Source organism: Pleurodeles waltl, chromosome 7 (genome assembly GCF_031143425.1).
Source record: "Pleurodeles waltl isolate 20211129_DDA chromosome 7, aPleWal1.hap1.20221129, whole genome shotgun sequence".
Taxonomy (NCBI): Eukaryota; Metazoa; Chordata; class Amphibia; order Caudata; family Salamandridae; genus Pleurodeles; species Pleurodeles waltl.
The window spans coordinates 40793842-40820899 of NC_090446.1; positions in this window are offsets into that span (position 1 = coordinate 40793842).

Consider the following 27058-nt stretch of genomic DNA (forward strand, 5'->3'; position numbering starts at 1 on the left):
CTGGTACATCCTGAACAACACCTACCTGGTCACCAGTACCAAGTGACAGACGCTCATAACAACACTTTTAGCCGCCCCATGGCTGTTGTGAATCTCAACTGGGTGGGGGGAGGGGTTACTGGTCTAAACAAAGTTGTGGTTGCCTCAGATCTACCTGTAGACTGTCTACTAGAGAATTATTTAGAGACATCAGCTTGGGCAGAAGTGGAGTTGGAGGCTCATGCAGCAATGCTGGGCATTCCTGGGCATATTTTTGCTTTGACAAGGGCTCAGGCCAAAAAGCAAAAAGGACAGGGTGACTTGGATCCTGGAACAATGGACAAAGTGCTCCCTAAAGCTAGGGTTAGTAAGGGTAAAATCCCTACCCACTATCCCTCCTTCTACAGATGATTCTACTTCTGAGGAAGAAGAATTCCCCCCCTGTGCCGAACCTTCACCAGAGGAGCTGGCAGCAGACACTGCTGAGCTTTTGGGTGGAGGGGGGCCTGCCAGGGAGGAGCTGAGTGTGGCACAGCAAACCTGTCCCACATTAGAGGGTCTAAGACAGCAAGCTGTCAAACAGCAAAATGGGGATGTCAGTGACTCATATAGAGTTTACTGGGAGGTCAACCTCTTGTACACAGAGGCAAGGGACCCAAAACCTGGAGCAGCCAGGAGATTGGTCATTCCCCTGCAGTACAGAGAGTTCCTCCTAACTCTGGCACACGACATTCCCTTGGCTGGACATTTGGGTCAGATTAAAACATGGGAAAGGCCTGTCCCCCTGTTTCACTGGCCTAGGATGTCAGAGGACACAAAGGATTTTTGTAAGTCCTGCGTGACCCGCCAAGCCAGTGGCAAGACTGGTGGCACCCCAAACGCTCCCCTTATTCCACTGCCTGTGGTTGGGGTTCCCTTTGAAAGGGTAGGGGTTAACATAGTTGGCCCCCTTGACCCTCCTACTGCTTCAGGCAATAGGTTTATCTTGGTGGTAGTGGACCATGCCACAAGATACCCTGAAGCAATTCCTCCAAGGACCACTACAACACCTGCAGTGGCAAAAGCCCTCCTGGGAATCTTTTCCATGGTGGGTTTCCCAAAAGAGGTTGTATCAGACAGGGGTAGCAACTTTATGTCTGCATACTTGAAGGCCATGTGGAAGGAATGTGGTGTAACATACACATTCACCACACCTTATCATCCACAAACAAATGGACTGGTAGAGGGGTTTAATAAAACTCTCAAAGGAATGATAATGGGACTCCCTGAAAAACACAGGAGGAGATGGGATGTCCTGTTACCTTGCCTCCTTTTTTGCTTACAGGGAGGTACCCCAGAAAGGAGTGGGCTTCAGCCCCTTTGAACTCCTATTTGGACACCCTGAAAGAAGAGGTCCTCTAACACTTGTGAAGGAGTGTTGGGAACAACCTTTAAAAGCTCCTAAGCAAGACATAGTGGAATATGTACTCGGCCTAAGATCCAGAATGGCTGAGCACATGAAAAAGGCCAGTAAAAACCTTCAGGCCAGCCAAGAGCTCCAAAAGCAATGGCATGAGCAGAAGGCTTTTCTGATTCAGTACCAACCAGGACAGAAGGTGTGGGTATTGGAGCCTGTGGCCCCAAGAACACTCCAAGACAAATGGAGTGGACCCCACATCATTGTTGAAAAGAAGGGAGAAGTCACCTACTTGGTTGACTTAGGCACTGCCAGGAGTCCCTTTAGGGTGCTCCATGTCAATCGCCTAAAACCCCACTATGACAGGGCTGATCTCACCCTGCTCATGGCAACAGATGAAGGACAGGAAGAAGAGAGTGACCCTCTCCCTGATCTCTTCTCTTCCACAGAACAAGATGCTCTAGTGGAAGGTGTAGTTTTGGCAGACTGTCTTACTGCTGAGCAGAAAGACAACTGCATAAATCGCCTAGGTCAGTTTTCAGAACTCTTTTCTACTGTGCCAGGCACCACTTCTTGGTGTGAGCACACTATAGATACTGGAGACAGCATGCCTGTCAAAAGTAAGATCTATAGGCAGCCTGACCATGTCAGAGACTGCATAAAACAAGAGGTTCAGAAAATGCTTGAACTAGGAGTGGTTGAACATTCTGAAAGCCTATGGGCCTCTCCTGTGGTGCTTGTACCAAAGCCTCACTCAAAAGATGGGAAAAGAGAGATGAGGTTTTGTGTAGATTACAGAGGTCTCAACCAGGTAACTAAAACTGATGCTCACCCTATACCCAGGGCAGATGAGCTAATAGATACACTGGCATCTGCCAAGTATCTAAGCACCTTTGATTTGACTGCAGGGTATTGGCAGATCAAGTTTCCAGAGGATGCTAAAGCAAAAACTGCATTTTCAACTATTGGAGGGCACTACCAATTCACAGTAATGCCCTTTGGTTTGAAAAATGCACCTGCCACTTTTCAGAGGTTGGTGAATACAGTCCTGCAGGGGTTGGAGTCTTTTAGCGCAGCATATCTGGACGATATAGCTGTCTTTAGCTCCACCTGGGATGATCACCTGGTCCACCTATGGAAAGTTTTAGAGGCCCTGCAAAAGGCAGGCCTCACTATCAAGGCTTCAAAGTGCCAGATAGGGCAGGGGAAAGTGGTTTATCTGGGACACCTGGTAGGTGGAGAACAGATTGCACCACTTCAGGGGAAAATCCAAACTATCATGGATTGGGTTCCCCCTACAACTCAGACCCAGGTGAGAGCCTTCTTAGGCCTCACTGGGTATTACAGGAGGTTCATTAAGAAATATGGCTCCATTGCAGCCCCACTTAATGACCTCACCTCCAAGAAAATGCCTAAAAAGGTAATGTGGACAGCTAGCTGTCAGAAAGCTTTCGAGGAGCTGAAACAAGCCATGTGCACTGCACCTGTCCTAAAAAGCCCATGTTACTCCAAGAAATTCATTGTTCAAACTTATGCATCTGAATTAGGGGTAGGGGCAGTCTTATCACAACTCAATTCTGAGGGCCAGGATCAACCTGTTGCTTTTATCAGCAGGAGGTTGACCCCTAGAGAAAAGCATTGGTCTGCCATAGAGAGGGAGGCCTTTGCTGTGGTCTGGGCAATTAAGAAGTTGAGGCCATACCTGTTTGGCACTCACTTCATTGTTCAGACAGACCACAAACATCTACTTTGGCTAAAACAAATGAAAGGTGAAAACCCTAAATTGTTGAGGTGGTCCATATCTCTACAGGGAATGGACTATACAGTGGAACATAGACCTGGGAGTACCCACTCCAATGCAGATGGACTCTCCAGATATTTCCACTTAGACAATGAAGACTCATCAGGTCATGGCTAGTCTTATTGTCCTTCGTTTGGGGGGGGGTTGTGTAGGAAAGTACCATCTTGCCTGGCATGTTACCCCCATATTTCACTGTATATATGTTGCTTTAGTGTATGTGTCACTGAGACCCTGCTAGCCAGGGCCCCAGTGCTCATAACTGTGCCCTGTATGTGTTTCCTGTGTGATGACTAACTGTCTCACTGAGGCTCTGCTAACCAGAACCTCTGTGGTTATGCTCTCTCTGCTTTCTAAATTGTCACTAACAGGCTAGTGACCAATTTCACCAATTCACATTGGCATACTGGAACACCCTTATAATTCCCTAGTATATGGTACTGAGGTACCCAGGGTATTGGGGTTCCAGGAGATCCCTATGGGCTGCAGCATTTCTTTTGCTACCCATAGGGAGCTCTGACAATTCTTACACAGGCCTGCCACTGCAGCCTGAGTGAAATAATGTCCACGTTATTTCACAGCCATTTACCACTGCACTTAAGTAACTTATAAGTCACCTATATGTCTAACCTTCACCTGGTGAAGGTTGGGTGCTAAGTTACTTAGTGTGTGGGCACCCTGGCACTAGCCAAGGTGCCCCCACATCGTTCAGGGCAAATTCCCCGGACTTTGTGAGTGCGGGGACACCATTTCACGCGTGCACTATACATAGGTCACTACCTATGTATAGCGTCACAATGGTAACTCCGAACATGGCCATGTAACATGTCTAAGATCATGGAATTGTCACTCCAATGCCATTGTGGCATTGGGGAGACAATTCCATGATCCCCCGAGTCTCTAGCACAGACCCAGGTACTGCCAAACTACGTTTCCCGGGGTTTCACTGCAGCTGCTGCTGCTGCCAACCCCTCAGACAGGTTTCTGCCCTCCTGGGGTCCAGCCAGGCCTGGCCCAGGAAGGCAGAACAAAGGACTTCCTCAGAGAGAGGGTGTTACACCCTGTCCCTTTGAAAAAAGGTGTCAGGGCTGGGGAGGAGTAGCCTCCCCCAGCCTCTGAAAATGCTTTGATGGGCACAGATGGTGCCCATCTCTGCATAAGCCAGTCTACACCGGTTCAGGGATCCCCAGCCCTGCTCTGGCACGAAACTGGACAAAGGAAAGGGGAGTGACCACTCCCCTGACCTGCACCTCCCAGGGGAGGTGCCCAGAGCTCCTCCAGTGTGCTCCAGACCTCTGCCATCTTGGAAACAGAGGTGCTGCTGGCACACTGGACTGCTCTGAGTGGCCAGGGCCAGCAGGTGACGTCAGAGACTCCTGATAGGCTCTTACCTGTGTTACTAGCCTATCTTCCTTCCTAGGTAGCCAAACCTCCTTTTCTGTCTATTTAGGGTCTCTGCTTTGGGGAATTCTTCAGATAACGAATGCAAGTGCTCATCAGAGTTCCTCTGCATCTCTCTCTTCACCTTCTGCCAAAGGATCGACCGCTGACTGCTCAGGACGCCTGCAAAACCGCAACAAAGTAGCAAAGACGACTACTGCAACCTTGTATTGCTTCTCCTGCCGCCTTCTCGACTGTTTCCTGGTGGTGCATGCTCTGGGGGTAGCCTGCCTCCTTTCTGCACCAGGAGCTCTGAAGAAATCTCCTGTGGGACGACGGAATCTTCCCCCTGCAACCGCAGGCAACGAAAAGACTGCTTCACCGGTCCTCTGGGTCCCCTCTCAGCACAACGAGAGTGGTCCCTGGAACTCAGCAACTCTGTCCAAGTGTCTCCCACAGTCCAGTGACTCTTCAGTCCAAGTTTGGTGGAGGTAAGTCCTTGCCTCCCCACGCTAGACTGCATTACAGGGTACCGCGTGATTTGCAGCTGCTCCAGCTCCTGTGCACTCTTCCAGGATTTCCTTTGTGCACAGCCAAACCTGGGTCCCAGACACTCTAACCTGCAGTGCACAACCTTCTGAGTTGTCCTCCGGCATCGTGGGACTCCCTTTTGTGTCTTCGGGTGGACTCCAGTTCACTCCTTTTCCAAGTGCCTATTCTGGTACTTCTGCGGGTGCTGCCTGCTTCTGTGAGGGCCCCTTGACTTGCTGGGCACCCCCTCTGTCTCCTCATCCAAGTAGCGACATCCTGGTCCCTCCTGGGCCACAGCAGCATCCAAAAACCCTAACCGCAAACCTTGCAGCTAGCAAGGCTTGTTTGTGGTCTTTCTGCGTGGGAACACCTCTGAAAGCTTCTTCACGACGTGAGACATCCATCCTCCAAAGGGGAAGTTTCTAGCTCTCTTCGTTCTTGCAGAATCCACAGCTTCGACCATCCAGTGGCAGCTTCTTTGCACCCTCAGCTGGCATTTCCTGGGCATCTGCCCACTCTCGACATTGTTGCGACTCTTGGACTTGGTCCCCTTGTTCCTCAGGTACTCAGGTCCGGAAATCCACTTTGGTTGCTTTGCTGGTGTTGGTCTTCCTTGCAGAAAACCCTATCACGACTTCTGTGCTCTCTGGGGGTCATAGGTGCACTTTACACCTACTTTTCAGGGTCTTGGGGTGGGCTATTTTTCTAACCCTCACTGTTTTCTTACAGTCCCAGCGACCCTCTACAAGCTCACATAGGTTTGGGGTCCATTTGTGGTTCGTATTCCACTTCTGGAGTATATGGTTTGTGTTGCCCCTATACCTATGTGCTCCTATTACAATCTACTGTAACTTTACATTGCTTGCATTACTTCCTTTTGCTATTTCTGCATATTTTTGGTATTGTGTACATATATATTGTGTATATTTGGCATCCTCATACTGAGGGTACTCACTGAGATACTTTTGGCATATTGTCATAAAAATAAAGTACCTTTATTTTTAGTATATCTGTGTATTGTGTTTTCTTATGATATTGTGCATATGACACCAGTGGTATAGTAGGAGCTTTGCATGTCTCATAGTTCAGCCTAAGCTGCGCTGCTATAGCTACCTTCTATCAGCCTAAGCTGCTAGAAACACCTCTTCTACACTAATAAGGGATAACTGGACCTGGTACAGAGTGTAAGTACCCCTTGGTACCCACTACAAGCCAGGCCAGCCTCCTACACAGTGTGCCAATTAGAATTGGTAAAAATGGTCACTCGCCTGCAGTGACAATTTTAAAGGCAGAGAGAGTATATGCACTGAGGTGCTGATTAGCAGAGCCTCATTGACACAGTTAGGCACTACACAGGGAACACACATTCAGGCCACAACTATGAGCACTGGGGTCCTGGTTAGCAGGATCCCAGTGAGACAGGCAAAAACAAACTGACACACAGGTAAAAATAGAGGTAACATGCCAGGCAGGTGGTACTTTCCTACATTTAGGGCTCCCCTGCACTAGTAGAGGTGCCCCCATGAACTCCAGGGCCATTTTCTGTGTCTTGAGTTTGGGGATGCCATTTTACACGTGTACTGAACATAGGTCACTACCTATGTCTAGCTACATAATGGTAACTCCAAATATAGGCATGTTTGGTATCAAACATGTTGTAATCATAACCTAAGACTTTTACAAGCCTTTGTATAATTCCAGGCACTCTGGGGGCTCCTAAGAGGACCCCCAGCATTGCTACCACACACTTCTGAGGTTTTCAAGGCAGCCCCAGCTGCTGACACCTCACAGACAGGTTTCTGCCCTCCTGTTGCTCGAGCAGCTTGAGCCCAGGTAGGCAGAACAAAGGATTTCCTCTGGGAGAGGGGTATTACACCCTCTGCTTTTGGAAATAGGTGTTACAAGCTCGGGAGTGGTAGCCTCCCCAAGCCACTGGAAATAATTTGGTGCCCTGCTTGCATAAGCCAGTCAACACCAGTTCAGGGAACCCCAGTCCCTCCTCTGGCGCAAAACTGGACAAAGGAAAGGAGAGTGACCACTCCCCTGTCTATCACCCCCCTTCCCCCCGGGTGGTGCTCAGAGCTCCTTCAGAGGGTTCCTGGGTTTTGCCATCTTGGATCATTGTTGGCAGGGAACTCTGGGAGCATATGAGTGGCCAGTGGCAACAGATGACGTTGAGCCCCCTCCTGATAGGTGGTCACTCAGCTAGGTGACCAGTCCTCCTTTCAGGGCTATTTAGGGTCTCTCTCTTAGGTGGTTCCTCAGATTTGGATTGGAAGACTCCTCTGCACCTTCCACTTCGACATCTGACTGAAGAAACCACATCTGGACCCTTCAGGACCCTACAAGCTGCAACAAGGAAGCAAGACACCTTCTGCAATATTGTATCTCTAACTCCTTCCAGCAACTGCAACATTTCCCCGGTTGTGCATCCTCTGAGGGCAGCCTGTATTCAGCCTGTATCAAATGGAAGAAGGAATCTCCCTTGGGGTGACTCCCCTACTTCTGAAGGCACCAACTGCATCAACAACTTTCTGTGTGGATCCCCTCTCCTGCCAAGCTGCATGGTTCCTGCATCATGGGTGGTAGACTGAAGTGGTCCTGACAGTCCTCTTTTCCAGCTGTCCAACTTGGGTGGAGGTAAGCCCTAGCTTGCCCATGCAGGGCAGTACCTGCATGCACTGCGTCTTTTGCAGTTACCAAGGCTTGTTGGCATTCTTTCCACAAGATCTTCAGGCATCTTGAAGCTCCAGCCCCCAGTACTACCTCCTGTGAAGCACAGCTCCCTAAGTGGTTCTCCTGTGGCATAGGAGCCTTTCTTGTAGTGTTGCATGGGCCTCTTCTGTGACTCTCCTGTCCCCATCCAGTGGGACTCCAGTGGGTGCTGCCTGGGCTTCTGTGGGCTCTCTGTGTTGCTGAGGGACCTCTTTGACTCCCCCCCTTGGTAGAGTCCACCTGCTCCTTCCTGGTCCCCAGCAGCTCCACTTTCCGCTAACTGTGAGATTTCCATGTGCCAAGGCTTGCTGGCAGAATCCGAAGACGCAAACCTGACTGCAATCCTCCTTCCGGCGTGGGACATCACTTGCATACTTGTCAACACCAGGGCAGTGCTCGCTCTATTGGCGACTAGAATGCAAAAACCCAGCACTCTCAAAACAACGTAATTTGTGCTGATATGTTGTTGTTTAACCTTTTGCATTGCAGATTTCAATCCAGAAGACTTATTTTTAATGTGCTTACAAATGCTGTTCATTTGCAATGTATTGCTGCCGGCTTTCAGAGTGTGTTAGGGTGTAGTCCCTTTCCAGGGCCTTCTAGAGACTTTCCCTGCAACATGCCTGGGTGTGGTTGTGGGCTGGGCCAAGACTCTATAAAAAGGAGCCAGCCCAGCTCCAAGTGCTCACTATTCAGAGGTCCCGGTGCAGAGCAGCAGCTACTTCCTGAGCTCCTGTCCCGGTGGCCTATTTGATCTTCCAGACATCTGACTTTCATTCTTCATTTGGAGATCCTTGTTCTGGGCGGTAAGACGGTGGTTTGGCTGGCCTCCCGATGCCGTTATCGAGAACTCTCATGTTCTTGGGCCTAATTCTTTTATGATTTGACAGAGTACTTTGCACGTGTGAAATATGCGTTTAAGTGTTTGTGACATTTGCAGGGTGACTTCCGAATTGGCAATACGCGCGATTCGTTTCATGATAATTTACTCTTGTTATTCATTGCACGCTACCATTTCTTGACATTTACATGGTGGCTTAAGAATCGGCAAGACGCGCAATTCGTTTTATGGTGTTTTAACTTTGTTGTTCATTGCGCGCTACCATTTCTTGACATTTACATGGTGGCTTAAGAATTGGCAAAAGACGCGCTATTCGTTTCATTGTACTTTGATCTTGTTATTCATTGTGAGCTGATATTTCTTGGCATTTACATCGTGGTTTACGAATCAGCAAGACGCGCGATTCGTTTAATGTTGATTTGACTTTGATATTCATTGCGTACTACCATTTCTTGGCTTTTTACATGGTGACACTCGAATCGGCAAGACGCACGATTTTCTCCTCGAGTTTAATTCATGTTGTTTATTGTATGCCACTAATTCTAAGATATTTATCATGTAATATTCGAGTTGACAAGTTATGTGATTTGTTTTTCCTGAATCCATATTGTGTTATTCATGGTGCACAATCCTTTTATGGTGTTTACAATATATATATTTAAATCTAGAATATGCACAATTTGTGTTGAAACATTTTAAGAGTACACAGAAGATCAGAGTGTTTAGATGCAATATTGTACGGTCCTAGTATGCATTCTCAAAAAAGGATTTATATGACTGGTTAAGATTTAGTCAGAATGTTTTTCTGATTCTCATGTAAAAGAAAGTACTTGAATAAGAATGTTTTCATTTAATCCATCTTGATTCCCTTACAGGTATCCGGCCATCTTGAAACTTAGTCATTTTAAACTTAATTCTTAGATTGTTCATGTTTTTAGAATGACTATGCTTAGAATCATAGTCTAGTATTGATTTCAGGAGATATAATTTTCATATTGTGTGTTCTAATCTTTTTCTTACTACAGGTCTCCTTCCCAGCTGTTTCCCTTCCTAATCCCCTCTTCCCCTCTTGAACTCTCTTGAACTCTCTTAGCCTCTGTGATTTATCTATCAGAGTCTTGGAGCTGTTAAGTGGTGGACGCGTTAGGAACGTGCGCAGATCCGAGGATCTGGTGACTCTGACAATCCTCCAGGAACATGGCTTCATCTTCTTGGGTGCAGTTCTGACTCTTCTTCTTCACCGGTGTTTCACCTCTTGCACCTTCATCCGGGTGGGCAGGGACTCCTGCCATGCCTGGACTCTGTTGTGCTTATTGGACTTGGTCCCATTCTTCCACAGGTCCTCTTGTGCAGGAATCCACTGTTGGTGTCTTGCACTCTCTTCTGAGCTTTGCATAATTCTTCTTCACTTCTCTGTGTGTGATCAGGGGAATTTACAGTGATTTACTCCTGCTTTCCTGGTCGCTGGGTAAGTAGCCCTTTAAACATGTCTCAGGCCTGCCATTGCGGCCTGAATGCAGTATTACACTGACATGTCAACTTTGCTGCCTGGCGCCAACGGAAGCACATTTGCTCTTTCGTGCCAGGGTACCTGCGTTGTAGGCAGGATTGTTTTTGTACAGGAAAGTGCACCTTCCTGCAAAAAATAATGCTTTGAGGCGTTGTCCTCTTTCTATGTGTGATGCAAATTGCAGCACACATAGAAAGAGGAAAAAAAAGAGGAGAAATAAAGATATTTTTCTTTGCTGTGCCTTAACTCGTAAGGCATAGCATGTTGACACATTCTCAGGTTTAACAGTTTTGGGAAATCTGGGAATGCACCAAAATCCATGGGTGGATGTACGAGTCTGGCCTGGTATGTGGTGGATACCTATGATACGTACACCTTATACCAGGTCCAGGTATCCCTTATTTGTGTAGTGTAGTTAGTGCCTAGAAGCTAGGATCTCTAGAGGTAGCTGTAGATGAAGCTTATCTAGGAGCCATGCAAAGCTCATGCAATATCACTACAGTCACACATTACTTACACACATGAAAGACAATACTCAGTGTTACAAAAATAATGGTACTTTATTTAGGTGATGCAAGTACCAAAAATACCATAGAGACTATACTCCCTTAGGAGGTAAGTAATACACAAATCATATACACTAGTATGCTGAAATATGCAGGAAAAGAGTTAGAAAACAGAGCAATTACGGAAAATCACAATAGTTAAGAATGGGCCTGGGGGAGCACAAACCATATACTAAGAAAGTGGAATGCGAATGTCGGTTTCCCATCTAGGCAAGTGTAATTTGTAGAAGGACGCAGGGAGTATTATAAAACACCAAAGGTAAGTAATTGAACCCACCCAAAAGCCCAGGAAAGCAGGAGAAAAACATAATAACTTTCATAGAACACACAGAAAGACGTTAAAGATTATGCAAGAACCATAAGAGACTGCAAAACACCGACAGTGTATTCCTGGCCCTGAAGACTAGTGGAAGAAGGGGACCAAGTCCAAGAAGCACAGAAGAGTCCAGGGAGAACAGGAACCCCTGCTAACTCAGATAAAGTTGCAAAAGAAGAACCACTGTGAAAAAGAAGTCAGTACTGCACCCAAGAAGACAGATTTGGGTTCCCTGTTGGTGCAAATGATGTCCCACGCCGGATGGAGGATTGCAGTCTGGTTTGCCTCATTGGAGTCCGCCAACAAGCCTTGGCACATGCAAAGATGGCGGTTAGCATAAAATGGCGCTGCCCCGGACCAGGAATGCCCAGGTGGACTCTACCCAGGAAGGGGAGCCAGAGGGGGCTCTCTGAACCTCAGTGAGCCTACAGAAGCCCAAGCAGCATGCACAGGAGTCTCACAGCACAGGGATGAAGGAGGTGCAAAAGAGGCCCACGCAGCACTACAACAAAGCCTCCCATGCTGCTGGAGAACCACTCAGGAAGATGTGTGTTGCAGGATAGAGTGCTGGGGGTCAGAGCTACACGGTGCATGAAGAACTTTGTGGAAGGATGCCAACAAGCCTTGGAAACTGCAAAACAAACAATGCATGGGGGTACTGCCTTGCGTGAGGAGGTAATCTCTTATCTCAACAGAAGTTGAACAGTAGGATGTCAAGATGGTCAAGACCACAGCAGTTCATCACCCGTGATGCAGGATCCACGCATCTCATCAGGAGAGGGGACCCACGCAGCCGGTAGTCTTTGCCTTAGGTGGCTGCTGAAGCATGGAAGTGACTCTTTCACCCCAATGGAGACTATTTTGTTCTTCTGGTGCAGGCTGAAGAAGGGTTGTCCTCAGAGGATGCACAACTGTTGCAGTTGCTGGCAGAAGCTGAAGATACATTGTTGCAGAAGGCGTCCTGCTTCTAAGTGGCAGTTTGTAGAGTTCCTGGAGGGTACAGATGCAGTTTCTTGGGTGAGAAGTTGAAGAGGAGTATGCAGAGGATTCCTGCTGGAGTCTTGCATTCCGAATGTGAAGAACCACCCAAAAGAGAGACCCTAAAAAGCCCTGAAATGGGGATTGATGACCTAACCAGGTAAGCACCTATCAGGGGAGGGCACTCACATCACCTGGTGGCACTGGCCACTCAGATGCTCCCAGAGTTCCCTTCCAACCTTGAATCCAAGACGGCAAGACCCAGAGACCCTCAGAAGGAGGTCTGAGCACCACCCCTGGGGTAATGATGGACAGGGGAGTGGTCACTCCCCTTTCCTTTGTCCAGTTTCGCACTGGGACTGGGGGTCCCTGAACTAGTGTAGACTGGATTATGCAAGGAGGGAACCAAATGTGTCCTTCAAAGCATTTCCAGTGGCCTCAGGAGGCTACCCCTCCCAAGCTTGTAACACTATTTCCAAAGGGAGAGGGTGTAACAACCCTCTCCCAAAGGAAACGCTTTGTACTGCCATCCTGGGCTTGAGCTGCTTGAGAAACAGGAGGGCAGAAACCTGTCTGAGAGGTGGCAGCTGCCTGGAAAACCTCAGAAGGCTATAATGGCAGTATTGGGGGTCCTCTAAGGAGCCCCCAGAGTGCATGGAATCATACAACCAATGCTTGCAAAAGAATTGGAGGGGGTGATTTCTACATTTTTAATACCAAACATGCCTATGTTCGGAGTTACCACTATGCAGCTGGACATAGGTCAAATACAGGTGTAAAATGGCATCCCCGCACTCACAAAGTCCGGAATAATGGTCCTGGAGGTCATGGGTGCCCTCACACACAGGTACTTTGCACCCTGCCCTCAGGGCTGGAGGGCCTGCTATAGGGGTGATTTATAAGTGACCTGTTGCAGTGAAAACAGCAGTGAATGGGTGCTTGCACGTTTTCACGCAGGCTGCACCGGCAGTCCTGCAGAAGCCTTTGCATGGGCTACCTATTGGTGGCAAAAGACATTCTGCAGCCCATATGGATCCCCTGGAACCCCAATGCCATGGGCACCTAAGTACCATATACTAGGGACATACAAGGGGGCAGCAGTGGGCCAATTGTGAGTGAAATACTGTGTCAACAGTATCCAACAACCATAATTTAAGGTTGAGAGCATATGTACTGGGTCCTGATTAGCAGGATCCCAGTAGAAACAGTCAAACACACTGACAAACAGGCCAAAAGTGGGGGTAACCAAGATAGAAAGAGGCTACTTTCCTACAGTAACAACCTGGCCATTGTTTTCTATGAAGTAAAATTCTATTATTTTGAAAATTCAAAACTTTACTTGTGCATGATGGATTTTTGTTGCTTTGGTCTTGTTTGATTTAGATAAATATTGCCTCTTTTCCTAAACTGGTGTGGTGTCCATTTTGTAGTGTTTTCACTGTATTACTGTATGTGTTGGCACAAATACTTTACACATTGCCTTTGAGATAAGCCTAACTGCTTGTGCCAAGCTGCCAAGTGGGTGAGCAGGGGTTATCTAAGTGTGTATCTCCATTGCCCCAGCTATAGTGAGGGTCCCTACTTGGAGAGAGTGCTCACTGACTGCCAACCAGAGACCCCATTTCTAACATTGGTGATTAGCGGTGAGGATAGAACTTGTATTTGTACTTGACATACAGTGCACACTACTGTTTTAAGAGCAGACCATTACATGACCACATAGTACTTGTATTTGCTTTTTCTATATTTCGGACTTTCTCTGCTTCCATTTTTGGGGGATTTTTGAACTTCTCTTTGGAACTCTCTGTTCTTTTTGGAACTTTGCATTTTTGAGGTAACCTTACTAACATGTCTCAAAATGGAGATGCACCAGTTGTGGCTACAAAGGCTGTTTTTGAGATGGAGAAACTGGAGGAGCATACAGTGGCTCAAATGATCCAGTTTTGTAAGGATCGTATCTGCCCAGTCAGGACCTCGACCAGGAAGGAGGAGCTGCAAAAGGTACTGAGGGCCTGGGTGGCTGCCAATGAGGCTGGGGGGCCCACAGAGGAGGAGGATGAGGAGGTGCAGAGTAATCCAGGTGTTGTAGTGGATGTACCTGTTCTGACTGGGGGAGTCTCCAGGGCAGGTAGCATTATATCATCTAAGGGACTGACTCCTGAGGAGTTGCAGGACAGTCAGGCAGAGAGGGTGCACCAGTTTGAGCTAGAGAAGCTTAAGATGTAGATGAAGATGGCAGAGAGAAGGCTGGCCTTAGAGGAGAAAAAGATGCTTTTGGCCCATGAGCTAAGGTTGAGAATGTTGGAAGCCATGATGGCTGATTCCAGTTCAGATGGTGGCAGCAAAAGTCGTATGCCTAGTATGGAATAGCACATGCCCAGAGACTTGTGGGCATATTTATACTCGGTTTGCACTGAATTAGTGTCATTTCGTTTATGCTAATTCAGCCCAAACCTAACTCCATATTTATACTTTAGCGCTAGACACATCTAGCGCCAAAGTTATGGAGTTAACATCATTTTCTGGACGTGGAAAACTACCTTGCGTCAATTAGATGCAAGCTAGGCGTTCCTGTGCAAAAAACGATGGTATGGCCTTAACACCATATTTATCCCCCCTTGCTAAACTCAAGCAAGGGGGTGCAGCCCTTAAATAATGGTGCTAAGCTTGCTTAGTGCCATTATTTAACACCTCGGTCAGAGCAGGCAGAAGTAGAGGTGCGTATTATTTCTTTCTTTTAAAGTGCCAAAGGGCCGCCCCCCCCACATTGCACATTGCACTGTGCCAAATGGCCATGCCCAGGGGACATAAGTTCCCTGGGTATGGCCATTGGGCTAGGGGCATGACTCCTGTCTTTACTAACACAAGAGTCATGTCCATGGGTTTTAACGTCAAAATATGACGCTAGTCTGGTCAAAGACATTTTTTTATGCCTCTGCCCGTACTAGCGTCATACTTTGATGCTAACCCCCGTTCCCCCTATGTCTCACCCACCCAGCTGGCGTCATTTATAATGACTTTAACCAGGCCTTACCGCCGGCTAGCACCTTTCAATAAATATGGCGCCCGGCCAGCGTCCAGGAATGGCGGTAGCCGGTGGTATACTTTTTTACTCTAAACTGCGTTAACGCAGTTTAGCATCAAAAAGTATAAATATGGGCTTTGGTGCCCAACTTGAAGGAGGGGGTTAACATACACCAGGTAGTCCAGGGGTATTAGGTATCTCTAGTGGTTCGCAGGGTCCCTGAGGTGGATTGGGGAACTGGCATGTGGAGTTAAATTCGTAGTGGTGGGAGGGGCACTCTACTGGCTCTAGGTGGGAGTGACAGGGAGAGGGGTTCCCCAGGTAGAGGTCCTGGTTGTGAGGTATGGAGACACCCCGGAAGAGTGTGGGTTGAGTGTCAGGGGCAGTCAGATACAGTCTCACCAGTCTCAGGAGGGTGATGTGGGGTACTTTTTCAAGGCTGATGCACTGGAAGGTTGGGTGAAGGGTATTTTGGTTAAATCATGTGAGCGGCTATGTGATGTGATTGCGTGAGAACATATGTCCATTCCTTGATTTCCAGAGACACACCAACACTAGGTGGATTGTGAATTCTCTGACCCCAGGGAACTTGCACTGGATGCAGTCCTCTGGGTGAGTACCGAGGGGTCTGAAGCGGCATTTGGGGGGTGCTCCTGAGGGGAGTGGCTTAGGTATTTCTCAACCAGGTGAGGTGGGGAAGGCTTGCCGTGTCCCAGGTAGGTCCCAGTGGGATGGGTGAGGGATCCCATGTGCAATCTCAGTTGAGAGGGAATGGGGTGGGCTGAGTCCCAAGATACCCAAAATTCAGTCCCAGAACCTGGAAGGTTCTATGAGTACATGCTAGGAGGGGTCATAACCTATACCATAGAGCCATCTGCTGAGGGGGACCCCATAGTGTCAGGAGAACTTAGGGGGATGGCTTTCACCAGCGTCCCACCAGTTCTGGTGTCTGGCAGTACCACTGCTAGTGAGGGGGGGCAGAAGTCCAGACAGAGAGTTGAGAGGGGATTGTGGGCCCCAGTGGAGAACCTGGGGGTCAGTTCTGAAGTTAGAGTGGCCCAGGAATGACCTTAGTGATATCATTTCTGGGCTGGGGGGGATCCAGTCTCTGCCAGATGGTCAAAAGTCAGGAGACCAGCGCCAGCCAGACTCTAGGGCATCCCTTAGTGAAGGTGTTTTCCTTGTAGGGCGTAGGTGTGCTCCCAAGGAAGTCCTGGGTTGCCAGGCAGTGGTTCAGTCTGAGGGTACAGACCCTAGGCTGGAGGATCAGGTGCAGGGGGTAAACCCTGACCTGATTGAGGGGCGTTTTTCTCAATTACCCCCTCCCCGGTGTATTTCTAGGCATACTCTCTGTGGTGGGGGGAGTGCAGAACCCTGGGAATAGGGGCAGGGGAGGGGCAGACTCAACCCTGACCTGGGTTCAATCCATAGGTACAGACCCTGGGTTCAAAGGCCAGGTTCAGGGTGTTCCCCCTGACCTGGATGGAGGGGCAACTACTAACAGTGCTGCCACCATGTTGTCCTCTGGGAGTATCGCTCCAGATGGGAGGGTGAAGAGCCCCAGAAGGTGGGTTGGGTGAGGGCCTTCCCCCAGGGTGCCTTCCCCCTGACCCCTACCCAGCGTAAGGGTACAGACTTTAGGCAGGGGGACCAGTGTCAGGAAGCCATCCCTGCACTGGTGTAAGAAATATGCAGGACCTTAAGCACCCTGACAATTCTGGACTCGGGGTGGACACTTTTAGTGGGAGGGTGCAGAACCCAAGAAAGAGGGGTAGAGGAGGGAAGCCTCACCCCTGACCTCGGTCCAACCTGAGGGTACAGATCCTAGGTTGAAAGAACAGTGGCAGGTTAACATCCCTGCACTGGTGGGAGAATTATGCAGGACTGCTTCCACAAGTGCACTGAAAATTCTATACTCTGGGGGTGCCTCTCCTAGGGGAAGGGGACAGAGCCCTAGAGGGGAGGCCCAGTGTCAGGCTGCCATTGCTGGTCGAAGGAAGAGTGGACAAAGGGTGCCAAGCCCCTGGGGCTACTGTCCCTCACTCTCCACAGTCACAGTGGTTGGAGAGCCTTGAAAGACCTGGGGCCTGGCTCTCATCCCTGACAGCTGTCAGCTGTCCTGGTGGAAAACATTACCCTTGGGAGGGAACAGGAGTCATGTCCTGGGAGCTGGAATGGGCCACACCACTGTGTTGGCCATGGTGGTACTGTCAGTCTACTGTGAAACATCTGTGAGCAAAATAAGGTTAGGTGCTGCACAGATGGTATCCGCAGGTGAGTAGAGGGGTCCCCATGGGCTAGCTTAGTGGGCCCTGACAGTATGGACAGAGGGATCCAGCTAGGTTCAGGAAGGTGTAGAACTGGAACATGCCCCTGCTGTTGCGGGCCAGGGCCCATGTTCTATCGCCCCAATCAGGGAAGTCCATCAAGGTATTGATTGGTCACCACTGGCTTTAGGCTGGTGGGGGGAGGGGGTGTTGGACCTGGCCCTTTTTGCAGGGTCATCACCAAACTTGTTGCATCTTTCCTCCTATTTTTTCTGAGCAGTTTTTGTTGTCTTTAAGACTCTGGGCACTTTACCACTGCTAACCAGTGCTAAAGTGTATATGCTCTCTGTGTACAGTGTATTGGTGATTGGTTTAACCATGCTTGGCACATTCGATTTACTAGTAAGTCCCTAGTAAATTGCAATAGAGGTGCCCGGGGCCTGTAAATCAAATGCCACTAGTGGGCCTGCAGCACTGATTGTACCATCCACATGAGTGGCCCTGTAAACATGACTCAGATCTTCCACTGCAGTGTCTGTGTGTGCAGTTGTAAACTGCTAATTCGACCTGGCAGGTGTACCCACTTGTCAGGCCCACACCTTCCCTTTTTAAAGCAAGTAAGGCAGCCTTAAGGTAGGCCATGGGTAGCCCCATGGGCAGGGTGCAGTATATGTTAAAGATGGGATATGTAATGATGTGTTTCACATATCCTAGCAGTGAAATACTACCAAATTAGGTTTTCACTGTTGCAAGGCCTGTCTCTTACATAGGTTAACATCTGGGCTGCCTTTAAAGATCTTTTAAGTGCAGTTTCCCTTTGGGAGCAGATTGTGGTGGGAGTTTGTGGTCTCTGTACTCACAATTTAAAAATATATCTTTTGGTAAGGTCGTTTTTTAAATTCTCAGTTTGAAAATGCCACTTTTAGAAAGTGGGCCTTTTCTTGCTTAAACCATTCTGTGACTCTGCCTGCTTGTGTCTTCCCTGTCTGGGTCAGACTGACAGGCGGGCTGTTTGCGAATCCCCTCTAGACAGTGACACAAATGGAGCTGGTGTGTAGAATACATATCCTGATGGGCCATCTGTGCTAGAGTGGAGGGAGGAGTAGTCACTTACACCTGAATGGGCTGTGCCTGTCCTCACCCAGTGCAGTCTCCAACCCACTGGTATGTGTCTGGAGCCAGGCCTGGGCAAGGCAGAATCTTGTGAACAACAGTCTTTCCTTTGAAGTTTGCCTACTTCAAAGGCAGAAAGGGGTATAAGTAGTGTACCCAAACCCCCAGATTTTTAGATTACTTCTGGAACCAAGAGGAACCTCTGCCAAGGAGAAGAGCAGGAGAGCTGCTACCCATTTGCCTGTGACTGTGATTTGCTGGTTTGGCCTGCAGTTGCTGTGTCTGCCTGTCTTTGTGGTATATTCCTGCTTGTGAAGAATTTCCAAGGGCTTGCACTGAGCTTGCCTCCTGTTTTGAAGTCTCAGGGCCATCAAGGACTTCCTCTGCCAGCACTTGGACTTTCTGCTTAGACTCCTGCCCTGCCAAATTGGGCCCTATCTAGTCCCGGGGCCCTTGAAAGGTGAAGTTGGTAGAACAAGAACTAAAATTCACGCACAGGAAGCCATGCAGTGAAACTTTTAATGCACCACCTGCAACCCAGCTGGAGAAACAATGAAAAACCCGCTTGCAGCTGCTAAAAATGACACAGTCCCAAACAGCATGGTTTTACATCACCGTGTTCCTCTCTTGCGGTCAGAGAAATATGACACATCGCCTACCCGACCGGACAAGAAACGACGCACAGCCTCACTTGCAAGAAAGGAACTCAAGCATCGCTGACTTTTCTGATGCACGCTTGCCCATGCAGCTTTAGTTTTCAGGCTAACCAGGTACTATTTGTAGCAACAATGTTTCCACTGGTTTCTATGGAGTAGTATTCTATTATTTTGAAAATTCATAACTTTAGTTGTGTATTTTGGTTGTTTCTTATTTTGGTCTTGTTTCATTTAGATAAATATTGTCTATTTTTCTGAAACTGGTGTGTTGTCCATTTTGTAGGGTTTTCACTGTATTACTATGTTTGTTGGTGCAAATACTCTACACATTTCCTTTAAGATAAGCCTGACTGTTTGTGCCAAGCTTCCAAGGGGCTGAGCAGAGGTTATCTAAGTGTGTATCTCCATTGCCCTGACTAGAGTGAGGGTCCCTGCTTGGACAGAGTGCAAACTGACTGCCAACCAGAGACCCCATTTCTAGCAGGGTGTTTATGTCCCTTTTGTGCTATCTGAATCCAACATCCTGGAGGAACACACAAAGGAGGAAACCAGGCAGCAGATCTTTGAACCAGCATGAGAGTGGTGGCCCAAAATCCACAAGATACCCAACAAACACTCGCTACTGGAGATGGATCTCATGACGTAAGTGGCATATTTATACTCTGTTTGCGCCGGATTTGCATCGTTTTTTTTACGGAAATCCAACGCAAAGCTAACTCCATATTTATACTTTGGCGTTAGACGCGTCTAGCGCCAAAGTTCTTGGAGTTTGCGCCATTTTTTAGCGTGGACACCTACCTTGCGTTAATTATATGCAAGGTAGGCGTTCCCGTCTAAAAAATGACTCCCAGGCCTGTGCGCCTTATTTAAACTCCCGTGCAAAAATGACGCACGGGAGTGGGCGGGTCAAAAAAAATGACGTCCAGCCGCGTTTGCGTCATTTTTTAATGCCTGCTCAGGGCAGGCGTTAAGGGACCTGTGGGCTCGGAAGGAGCCCAGAGGTGCCCTCCCATGCCCCCAGGGACACCCCCTGCCACCCTTGCCCACCCCAGGAGGACGCCCAAGGATGGAGGGACCCATCCCAGGGAACTTAAGGTAAGTTCAGGTAAGTATTTTATTTTATTTTTTTTGTGGCATAGGGGGGCCTGATTGGTGCCCCCCTACATGCCACTATGCCCAATGACCATGCCCAGGGGACATAAGTCCTCTGGGCATGGCCATTGGGCAAGGGGGCATGACTCCTGTCTGTGCTGAGACAGGAGTCATTTCAATGGGGGTTGGGAGTCAAAAAAAATGGCGCAAATCGGGTTGAGGCCAAAATTTTGCCTCAGCCTGACTTGCCCCATTTTTTGACGCCCAAGCTCCATTTTCCCCTACGCCGGCGCTGCCTGGTGTAAGTAATTTTTTTTTACACACACCAGTCAGCTCCGCTGGCTAACGTCATTCCATAAATAAGGTGCCCGCATGGCGCTTTGGAATGGCGTTAGCCGGCGTTAAAATTTTTGACGCACAACTGCGTTGGCGCAGTTGTGCGTTAAAAAGTATAAATATGGCCCTTAAGGTATATATATTTTTTTGGTAGTTTGTTTCGAACAAACTAAAAACTTTCAGAACGTTTGACGGCTGGCCTTCAAGGTTGACAGTAACTTCCATCAAAATTTTACTACATTGACATGGACTTGGAGCACCAAGGCAGTGGTTCCCTTCAATGTACAGAGATTTGCCTGGTCCGGCTGACATCTCCAGATTTGGCAGATGAAATCGGTCTTTGAATCCCAAATTAATAATAATATATTAGAGTTGCAAGAGTAAAATAATTTCCAAACCACAGAGCCTCAAGAGAAAGTTCTATTCGGTGGCCATCCTAACTCTTGAAAAATCTGTGGAATATAGACTCCCATGGTGTACAGTTTTGCATCTGATATCCTGGTTTCTGGAATTTTGTTCCCAACCTCACATTAATTAAATGTGTACTTGAAGGCCTAAGTCTGCCTTTTACAATCTTTTGGACATGAGTTTCAGTATTAGAAGGCAAATATTGTCATTGTCACATGTTCATGTGAGTAACACAGTGGTGAATGCTTACAAAGCTAATTAGCATGACTAGGACTTTTTCTCTGCATCACGAGAGTGTGATCCTATTGGCCCATGTAGGAAAGCACCATCTTGCCTGGCATGTTACCCCCATTTTTAACTTGTATGTATGTTTGTTTTTGCCTGTACCACTGGGATCCTGCCAGCCAGGACCCCAGTGTTTATAAAGTGTACCCTGTATGTGTTCCCTGTGTGGTGCCTAACTGTATCACTGAGGCTCTGCTAACCAGAACCTCAGTGTTTATGCTCTCTCTGCTTTTAAAATTGTCACTGCAGGCTAGTGACTAATGTTACCAATTTGTATTTGCACACTGGAACACCCTTATAATTCCCTAGTATATTGTACCTAGGTACCCAGGGTATTGGGGTTCCAGGAGATTCCTATGGGCTGCAGGATTTCTTTTGCCACCCATAGGGAGCTCAGACAATTCTTATACAGGACTGCCACTGCAGCCTGAGTGAAATAACGTCCATGTTCTTTCAAAGCCATTTTACACTGCACTTAAGTAACTTATAAGTCACCTATATGTCTAACCCTCACTTAGTGAAGGTTAGGTGCAAAGTTACTCAGTGTGAGGGCACCCTGGCACTAGCCAAGGTGCCCCCACATTGTTCAGGGCAAATTCCCCAGACTTTGTAAGTGCGGGGACACCATTACAGGAGTGAACTACATATAGGTCAATACCTATATGTAGGGTCACCATGGTAACTCTGAACATGGCCATGTAACATGTCTAGGATCATGGAATTGTCACCCCAATACCATTCTGGTATTGGGGGGACAATTCCATGCATTCCCAGGGCTCCAGCATAGATCCTGGGTTCTGCCAAACTAACTCTCTGGGGTTTTCTCTGCAGCAACCGCTGCTGCCAACCCTCAGACAGGTTTCTGCCCCCGGGGGCATGGGCAGCCCAGTCCCAGGAAGGCAGAGCAAAGGATTTCCTCTGAGAGAGGGTGTTACACCATCTCCCTTTGGTAAATAGGTGTTAAGGGCCTGAGAGGAGTAGCCTCTCCTGACCTCTGGAAATGCTTTGAAGGGCACAGAGGGTGCCCTCCTTGCATAAGCCAGTCTACACCATTTCAGGGATCCCCCCAGCCCTGCTCTGGCACTAAAGTGGACAAAGGAAATGGGAGTGACCCCTCCCCTGACCAGCACCTCCCAAGGGGAGGTGCCCAGAGCTCCTCCAGTGTGTCCCAGACCTCTGCCATCTTAAATGCAAAGGTGTGAGGCCACAATGGAGACCTCTGAGTGGCCAGTGCCAGCAGGTGACGTCAAAGACCCCTCCTGATAGGTGCTTACTGCTCTCTGTAGCCAATCCTCCTCTGAGAGCTATTTAGGGTCTCTCCTGTGGGTTTCTCACCAGATAACGAATGCAAGAGCTCACCAGAGTTCCTCTGCACTTCTCTCTTTGACTTCTGGCAAGGATCGACCGTTGACTGCTCCAGGACGCCTGCAAAACCACAACAAAGTAGCAAGAAGACTACCAGCAACATTGTAGCGCTTATCCTGACGGCTTTCTCGACTGTTTGCTGGTGGTGCATGCTCCGAGGGCTGTCTGCTTTGACCCTGCACTGGAAGCCAAGAAGAAATCTCCTGTAGGTCAACGGAATCTTCCACCTGTTAACGCAGGCACCAAACTTCTGCATCACCAGTCCTCTGGGTCCCCCCTCATCTTGACGAGCATGGTCCCTGGAACACAGGAGCTGGATCTAAGTGTCCATGACAGTCCTGTGGCCCTTCTGTCCAAATTTGGTGAAGGTAAGTCCTTGCCTCCCCACGCCAGACAGTAATCCTGTGTACTGCGTGAACTGTAGCTGCTAGGGCTTCTGTGCACTTTTGCAAGACTTCCTCCATGCACGGCACGGCCCAGGTCCCCAGCACACCGTCCTGCGTTGCCCAACTCGCTGAGTTGACCTCCGACTTCGTGGGACCCTCTTTTGTTGTGCTGAGATGACCGCTGTGCTCAGATCGTCTGAACACCTGTTCAGGTGTTTCTTCGGGTGCTGCCTGATTCTGCATGGGCTCTCTGTGTTGCTGAGTGCCCCTTCTGTCTCCTCCTCCAAGGGACGACATCCTGGTCCTTCCTGGGCCCTGGCAGCACCCAAAATCCTCACCTGTGACTCTTGCAACTAGCAAGGCTTGTTTGCGAGCTTTCTGCATGGAAACACCTCTGCATCCTATAGCACACTGTGTGACATCTTCTGACCAAAGGACAAGTTCCTGGCACCTTCCGTTGTTGCAAAATCTTTGGCTTCTTCCACCTGGAGGCAGCCCTTTTGCACCTTCATCCGGAGTTTAGTGGGATCCTGCCCCCCTGGACACTTGCATGACTCTTGGACTTGGTCCCCTTCATTAACATGTCCTCAGGTGCAGGAATCTGTCTTCAGTGCTTTGCAGTCAGTTGTTGTCTTTGCAGAATCCCCTATCTCGACTTTACTGTCTTTCTGGGGTAGTAGGGTAACTTTACTCCTACTTTTCAGGGTCTTGAGGTGGGGTCTCTTGGACACCCTTAGGCCCATATTTATACTTTTCAACGCACAACTGCGCCAACGCAGTTGTGCGTCAAAAAATTTAACACCGGCTAACGCCATTCCAACGCACCATGCGGGCGCCGTATTTATTCGATGACGTTAGCCGGCGCTAGCCGGCGCTGCGGAGTGGTGTGCGTAAAAAAAAATGACACACACCAGGCAGCGCCGGCGTAGGGGGAAATGGAGTTTGGGCGTGAAAAAATGGGGCAAGTCAGGCTGAGGCAAATTTTTCGCGTCATTTTTTTTCACTCCCAACCCCCATTGAAATGACTCCTGTCTTAGCAAAGACAGGAGTCATGCCCCCTTGCCCAATGGCCATGCCCAGGGGACTTATGTCCCCTGGGCATGGTCATTGGGCATAGTGGCATGTAGGGGGGCACAAATCAGGCCCCCCTATGCCACCCAAAAAAAAAAAAAAAAAAATACCTACCTGAACTTACATTAAGTTTCCTGGGATGGATCCCTCCATCCTTGGGTGTCCTCCTAGGGTGGGCAAGGGTGGCAGGGGGTGTCCCTGGGGGCATGGGAGGGCACCTCTGGGCTCCTTCCTGAGCAGGCGTTAAAAAATGACGATAACAAGGGTAGACGTCATTTTTTTTGACCCGCCCACTCCCGGGCGTCATGACGCCCGGGAGTATAAATACCACGCACATGCCTCGGAGTCATTTTTTTGTAGGGAACGCCTCCCTTGCATATCAATAACGCAAGGAAGGTGTCCACGCTAAAAAATGACGCAAACTCCATGATCTTTGACGCTCTACGCGTCTAACGCCAAAGTATAAATATGGAGTTAGTTTTGCGTCGGATTTGCGTAAAAAAAAACGACGCAAATCCGGCGCAAACAGAGTATAAATTTGCCCCTTAGTGTTTTCTTACACTCCCAGCAACCCTCTACACACTACACTAGGCCTGGGGTCCATTTGTGGTTCACATTACACTTTTGGAGTATATGGTTTGTGTTGCCCCTAGGCCTATTTTCTCCTATTGCATTATATTGTGTTCTACAGTGTTTGCACTACTTGTCTTAGTGTTTTACTTACCTGATTTTGGTTTGTGAATATATTTTGTGTATATTACTTACCTCCTAAGGGAGTATATCCTCTGAGATACTTTTGGCATTTTGTCACTAAAATAAAGTATCTTTATTTTTAGTAACTCTGAGTATTGTGTTTTTTTAATGATATACTGCTATATGATATAAGTGCTATAGTAGGAGCTTTGCATGTCTCCTAGTTCAGCCTAAGCTGCTCTGCTATATCTACCTCTATCTGCCTAAGCTGGTAGAACATTTCTAATCTACTAATAAGGGATCACTGGACCTGGCACAAGGTGTAAGTACCACTAGGTACCCACTATAAGCCAGGCCAGCCTCCTACAGCCCACACTTATAAATTTTACTGCTAACAATGCAGCTGGAATCCTAGTGCTGAGATCCCGAGCATATGGATGAATGCAAATTTTATGAGAGAAGCGTGTTACTCATTTCATAAGAGACTGATAAAGAGTGCCACAGGCCTGTGTGTTCCACTTTGGAATACTATTGCCTGTTCATGTGTACAAGAAGAAGGTGAGGTTGCTTTCCCAGACAATGGAAGTGTATTGCTGACATTCCTAAGACTGGAAGGAGGAGACCCAGATCCCGAAGTGGGGAAAGAGTAGACAGGCCTCCCCTTAATGTTTAGGTAAGTAGTTTTGATACAGAGGGATGTTGACTAATCTTCCTGAAACTGCACTTTTATGTATGGTTAGGTTGAAGGGTGGGACTGTAGTTCCTGTTGTTGGAGTGTGAAGGATCTTTTAAAAGGGAGTTAGCATTTTGCCTCTCTTCCTGATTGCTGTCAGATGTTGATGTTGAAAGTGAGGTGCAGACTGCCAACACCTCTGGGTACCTCATTTGAGGGTATTCCAGACCTTGCTCGGAAGCACATCACTCTAATAAAAGGGTGAGACTTAAATATAGCATGAGAAGGTCACATGAAAGGAGTACAGTTCTGAAAGTGCAGACAGAAAAAAGTGCAGACTGAGAATCCCCATTCTCTGTCTGCCATCCTGGTTTAAGAGTGGAAGCTGTTGTTCTTGTTCCAAGTTCCCTCCAAGCAAGGGTGGGGGGCTCCACAGATTAATCAGAGGACTATTGCACAACTACAACTGGTGAATGCCTAACAGACATGTTTCCAGATCTGAGGTGACTTCACCTGGAGTCTCTTTTTAACAAGCTTGTCCTAGAAATGCTGTGGAGTCCTGCCTGAGTTAGAGGGAAGAAGTGAGCTGTCCTTCAAGGAGGAGCTGACTGCTGGTGTGGACACAAGCATGTGATGCTAGTTCTGTGGTCCATCCAACAGAGTGGATGGGCACACAAGAAGGGTGACAGGCTACTCTCAACCAAGAGCTAGTAAACAGAACTAGTGGAAGAACCTCAACTCTTCTGAAGCATTGTTGAAATATAGCTGCTTTCATTCCAGGCTCTTGTCTGAGTGTGATGATGACCTTGCCCAACTGAAGAACAGATTAGTATTGCCCTACAGCAAACTTTGCGTGGTCATAAACTGAGGTCACCGTGACTGTGGTACTGACTGACAGGTGGCCAAGCATTCCCTGCCACAACTCGGAAGTATCCTGTAAACCTGTTTTGCCTGCCAAATGAGTGGCTAGAATGGCCCTTACCAAGAAGGTACAGATTATGCCACACTGATAACCAATCTACAGCATCGAGGAGCTTTGTACTGAAGTATTTATTGGATTCCTTGATGCTATCTGCACGCTTGATAAAGACATAGCCATCTGTGCCTCTAAAACACATTCAAGCTGTCAAGTCGACCTGAGTTCTGCACCTTGAGGAAGGACTGCATCATTGCCACATCCCAGGGAGGCTAAGTGCACCTTTCACCATAACTCACCAGATTATATGACAGAGGCCTGCTGCAGTCTCAAGGATCACATACTACTGATACCTTTGAAGCCCTAAAGAGGCATACTGTACAAAGACTGCTGCCCTTTGCTGCTGTCTTCAGGATACCACCGAGCATCGAGCACCTGCCTGACCCAAGTGTAACTGTAGGGGGATATGACCACAGTGCACAGTTTCTTTGGTGAACACAGACTGTCAGCAGGAGACCCACCTGAGCCTTTCACTGACCAAAGAACTTGTGGGAAACTGATCAGCTGATTCAGCCCCAGACATTGAAGGCCATATTAACAAAGAAATCACATAATGTAGCACTGCAAGTAAAGGTGCTGTGCTGTGTTATGTGAATGGGAGAGAGCAGAACTGCACCATATCAAATAGGATGCAGCACTGTTATGCTCTCTCCCAGTGCTGGCCCACTTTTGGCTTCACCATAACGCAAGAATGTCTGCATT